This window comes from Hyalella azteca, unplaced genomic scaffold (assembly GCF_000764305.2).
Source record: "Hyalella azteca isolate HAZT.00-mixed unplaced genomic scaffold, Hazt_2.0.2 contig5927, whole genome shotgun sequence".
Taxonomy (NCBI): domain Eukaryota; kingdom Metazoa; phylum Arthropoda; class Malacostraca; order Amphipoda; family Hyalellidae; genus Hyalella; species Hyalella azteca.
The window spans coordinates 165,638-171,359 of record NW_025936103.1 but is presented as its reverse complement, the minus strand read 5'-3'; the positions used below and the strand labels follow the sequence as shown (position 1 = coordinate 171,359).

The 5,722-nt window shown below is 39.4% G+C and overlaps 1 long non-coding RNA gene across 1 annotated transcript in view; it reads right to left on the bottom strand.

Moving 5' to 3' along the window:
* Nucleotides 1–2,738: 2,738 nt before the first annotated feature.
* Nucleotides 2,739–5,722, bottom strand: part of LOC125177948 — a 13,022-nt gene continuing 10,038 nt past the window's right edge. Inside the window, exon 3 of the long non-coding RNA XR_007156723.1 lies at nt 2,739–3,135. This is a non-coding gene — a long non-coding RNA (uncharacterized LOC125177948). The remainder of the gene's footprint in view (nt 3,136–5,722) is intronic.

Here is a 5,722-nt window from a genome sequence, read left to right as displayed (position 1 = left end):
GGGGGGGGCCGCGGGGGGAAGGGGGGAGGTGTTTGTTTTGAGGAGGGGGAGGGAGGGGGTGAATTTTTAAAGGCTGGTTTACCCGTTATACAATCCCAAAAATCGGAGGTGAGTTGGGGCTCTGTTATGCGATTTATATTTGTTAAACAAATATATATATTTGTGCGACTTTATCCTATGTATGCGACTTAGTCATATATCATATAATAAGAAATTTACGTTTATATTAATTAATATTAAGCAGGTTTCATTGAAGACCAGAGAATTCGTTTTATTGACAATGTCCTTATTAGTTTTTTTTCAATAAAACGAATTCTCTGGTCTTCAATGAAACCTGCTTAAAGGAACAAATTTTGCCAACATATACTAATATTCATTAATATATATATAAGCGTATATCTATTATAATATTCTATGATTTATATCATATAATAATAAATATATATCTCATAATATAAATTTTTCCCGTCGTATAGACGCACACGTCAAGATTAACTTTACCAGCGCAGAACTGATGTCGTTATTTCCTTTTGAATATAAGGAATAAACACGATATACGCACTATATATATATATAGTATAAATATATATATTGCAGTGGCTCCTTACCTATTTGCTTTATATGCATAATTGCTAAAAGGTAATCTCAAGATCGTATATTGCTATTTATGCATTATTTTCCTAATGATGTTATTTTGAATATGCCATTGAAATTTTAAAAATGTTGAGCTTCATATACAAATGCATTTGAGGTCTAAGTTCATATTATTTTTATGTTCATACAAATATAATTTTAGAGGTCCTTTGCGGAATTGACCGATTTATGGGCTTATTATTGCATGGTATAAAAACTATTATTGTTAGTTCCATATTAATATTATAATAAATATACTATTAACAGCACTTATAGGCTCATATCAACAATATTCAATGTTCCATATCTATATTCTTGTAATATTAATATAAATATTATTGTAATAATATTACTATCAATATTTTTGTAATAACAACTTCAATGTTATTTAAATATTAATGTCAATATTATTGTAATATTAATATTATTGTAATAATAATTTCAACATTATTGAAATATTAATATTAATATCAATGTCCGGTTGTCAACAGGTCACTGTCAACAACAGAAGTGGGGGCCGAAAGTCTCTCCGGTTTGTTGCAGTTTCTTTTAAAGGTCAATGTTTACCCAACGGATAAAATAAACAGACTGGGTTTAATAAGGAAAAAATGTAAATAAGTAACTTTTTATTATTTTTTTTACAGAAAGTATGTTGCGTACATTTATTAAGCCTAATATGTTCATTTAGTCATGTATTCAAAAATTATTTGTGAAAAAACATAATGTTTGAATAGTTTGTGTGCCCACACAATTGCACAATTCAAGAGCATTATACAAACAGACGCAGTTATAATAATTTTCTTCGGCTGAAGAAAATTTCACAAATTCTAATTTGCGCATAGACGGAAAATGACTTGAGTTCAAAATAAATTAAATAATAATTAACAATGACAATAAGATCCAGAACAATAACATCCATTAAAATACCATCCATAGCAATAACATATCCATGAATATATTATCGATAACAATAACATCTATAATAATAACATCCCTAAAAATATCATCCCTAACAATACAATTGATAACAATAACATAAATAATAACATAACTGAAATGGGAGTTTGTGCGAGGGATTGCAGGGAATTAAAAATTGCTTGACTGCACGAAGGTTGAAATGTGAGGGATAATGGATTGCAAATAATGAGGGATTGTGAGATTGCAGCTAACGCGAGATAGCAAAAGATTGTGAGATTGCAAGGTTTCCATCAGCAATCATGCTGTTAAGGCATTTGGACCATTTCCAGTTAAATTTAAGGCACAAAAATCAAATTACTTCGTAATACAACTAGGCTTCTAATTATAAACGTTAATTGATTGAACAATCTCAATTATCACATCGCAAGTTAACGATATCATATGTTGAAAATGCTAATATTATTGTGAATAATAATGCATATATTAAGTATCTGGGAACCGTTAAACAGTTTAAAGATAAGTAACAGTTTATAATGATGTACGTGATGATATACATGTTATTGGTAGCATGACATGCATGTTATTATATATTAACGGTCAGCATCATTGGCCCGGACAGCGGTCAGCATTATTGGCCCGGACAGCGGTCAGCATTATTGGCCCGGACAGCGGTCAGCATTATTGGCCCGGACAGCGGTCAGCATTATTGGCCCGGCCAGCGGTCAGCATTATTGGCCCGGACAGCGGTCAGCGTGCCCGGCTGTGAATGTAAATACACCGCGACACGCGCCTGTTTTGTGTGGTCTGTGTGGACATTGTATATTGCGGCTGCTGCGTGGAGAGTGTGTATTTTGTGGGCACTAAGTAGACACGGTGTGTCGTGGCTACTGTGTAGACTTTATATGTCGTGTGTACTGTGTGGAAAGTTTCTAATTTCATTAATCTTCTTTTTTCACAAGTTCATCACGAATTGCAAACAAAAAGAGCGCCTATAAATTCGCCACATTTTCAGTGAAAACATTACGGAGACCAGCTCCATCTTCTGTATAAAAATTAAAAGAATATATAATTATAATCAATCGAGAAAAATCAAACTTAAAACAAATGAATTATAGCTTAATACCGAAAAAAACGGATTAAAAAACTATATATTTACAAATTAAAGTTGACAAAAACTGTAGGCGTCATCAAGGCTCGGTTTCCGTCTAAAAATATGATGGTATTATTCCCTAAATCCTTAATTCAAAACATCCCAAGCGATAGAAGCAACTTGATCAGAATTTAGATCCGCAACAGCTTCTGATTCCTCGAATCAGAAGCTGCCACATCTCTGAATTTTGTAATGGAAGGATCTTGAAATCATCCTTCAACACAGTTGTGTCGCACTGTTTTGTGTGAAGGTACACAGCAGAGTGGGACGGAGGAGCAAGAGGCTGTACGGCACGATAACTCCTGTCGTGTTGCTCAGTCACTTTGATGTAGAAGTTGTGTGACGTCATGCCGAGGTGCGCTGATGCGCATCGAGCACAACTGTATTCATCGATCAGGGAGGACCTCATCCGGGCAGGAACAACATCCTCATACCTGAAGAAGAAACCAATTTTGAAGTTAATTCCAAAGGCAAAACATGTAAATTAACATTCAGAACGTGTTTCAGGAATAATATCTTCAACACACTGGACAGCGTTTAATACGAGCAACCAAATTGTATAGGACAAAGTACAACAAATAGTTTCTTGCTATAGGCTGAGGAGGATATGATGACAACACAAAAATAAGATAAACTGCGAAGAAAATAGGCTACAGATGCGGGGAAAATATGTACCGGCATTTTGATAGAGATAAACTATGTGTATGCTATAGGGTATATGCGGCCAAGGTTGCAATATGTGCAAGCGAGGTTTCCCGGCAATGACGGCCACTGAACACTGACCGCCATTGGACGCGAACACTGAACATTGACCGCCACTTGCTGCGGCCACTGTACACTGACCGACACTGGCCGTGGACACTGAATATTGACCGCCACTGGCCGCGGCCACTGAACACTGACCGCCACCTGCTACGTCCACTGAACACTGACCGCCACTTATGTCGCGGGCACTGTACAGTCGACTGGCTGCTCAGTGAATACGGCTCGCGTGAGTGCATATAGTGTGTAACAAGAACATTTTGTGTAGAGTGAGTAGCATGTAGGGAGTGGAGAAGGAGGGAAGAGAAAAAGGGTAGGATGAGGGGAGGGAGAATGATGGCCGCGTCAGATATCGATTTGAATTTTTTTCAAAATTTGGCGAATTTTTAGGAGAGCGGAGGAAGACTCGAGCCATTGCGAGGCGGCGAAATAAATGACCGGCGCTGCCACAAATGGAAACTCGGACGCACAGCATCCCTCATTGGGGTGAGGGAAACCCGCTAGATGTGCCAATAATGGGGTGAAGGAAACCCGCTAGATGTGGCAATACTGGGATGAGGGAAACCCCTTAGATGTGGCAATACTGGGATGAGAGAAACCAGCTAGATGTGGCAATACTGGGATGAGGGAAACCCGCTAGATGTGCCAATAATGGGGTGGAGGAACCCGCTAGATGTGGCAAAACTGGGATGAGGGAAACCCGCTAAATGTGGCAATACTGGGGTGAGGGAAACCCGGTAGATATGTGGCACTACTGGGACGAGGGAAACCCGTTAGATGTGGCAATAATGGGACGAGGGAAACCCGCTAGATGTAGCAATAATGGGATGAGGGAAATCCGCTAGATGTGGCAATACTAGGGTGAGGGAAACCCGCTAGATGTGCAAATAATGGGGTGAAGGAAACCCACTAGATGTGACAATACGGGAACGAGTGAAACCTGCTAGATGTGGCAATACTTTAGCGAGGGAAACCCGCCAGATGTGACAAAACTAGGACGAGGGAAACCCGCTAGATATGTGGCTATACTGGGATGAGGGAAAACCCAATTTATAGCAATACTATGACGAGGGGGCCCTTGCATGAGTCATCCTGACTCATTTTGGCACGACACAAGGGCGTATCAGTGCTACGTCCGTACCCATAACATTTTCTGAGTGATATAGTGAGGGTAAACGTCAATATATAGGCCCTCGCTTCTGTTCCTGTTCATATTTGCAACAGTGAAGATAGCTTATAAACTGCTATTAATTAACTATTACATCTTGTATACTTCTATTCCACTAATTAAATTAATCTCTTTATAGTTATGCTCAGGTGCGAACTTTTAATTAACATTTATTAATTAACTATAATTAAATGGGAATGATTACTCTTATTCTTACCAATATTAATGATCAAACATAATATTATGTATGAATAGTAAATAGCCATTGAGGCGTGTGATTGGCTAGCTAGCCAAGGTGAATAGCGGGTCTGTGATTGGCTGACTGGCCAGTGGTCAGCCTGACAGTGATTGGCTGACTGACCATCGGTCATTGTGTAGGCCGTGAAAATTTTTAGACCAATCATAGGATTAATCCTGCACTAGTGGTGATTGTTGGTGACTGGTGGTGATTGTTGGTGACTGTTATTGACTGGTGATGATTATTGGTGACTGGCAGTGACTGGTGGTGATTGCCAGTGACTGGTGGTGATTGGTGGTTATAGGTGGTAGTCGTTAGGGACTGGTGGTGATTGTTGGTGACTGGCGGTGACTGGTGGTGATTGCTGATGACTGGTGGTGACTACTGGTGACTGTTGGTGACTGTTGGTGATTGCTGGTAATTGCTGGTGACTGTTGTGCTCTGTTGTTGGTGAGTTGTCACGCGCAATGCAGCGACATGCCAGCAATTATTTCCCACTGAAATGAACCTAAATTCACTCTGTGTTTCCACTCACCCCTCCTTCTCTCTTTTCCCTTTTCCTCCTTTTCTCCCTCTTAATCACACCCTCATACCCCCTTCTCCATCCATCCCCCCACGTTTGACCCCCCTTCCCCCCGCGGGGGAGGTGTGGACAGCGGGGGTTCATTTGGCGAGGCTAACACCTCATTATTGATTGCCTTGGGGGAGGGGGGGGGAGCTGTCTCTTATACACATCTAGATGTGTATAAGAGACAGGTATCCAATTTACTTGATTTCGTTCATATGTCAACCCAAATTTTGTTACTCTATGCGTCTTTAACTTGAAAATGAATGTTGTACATTCGAAACGTCG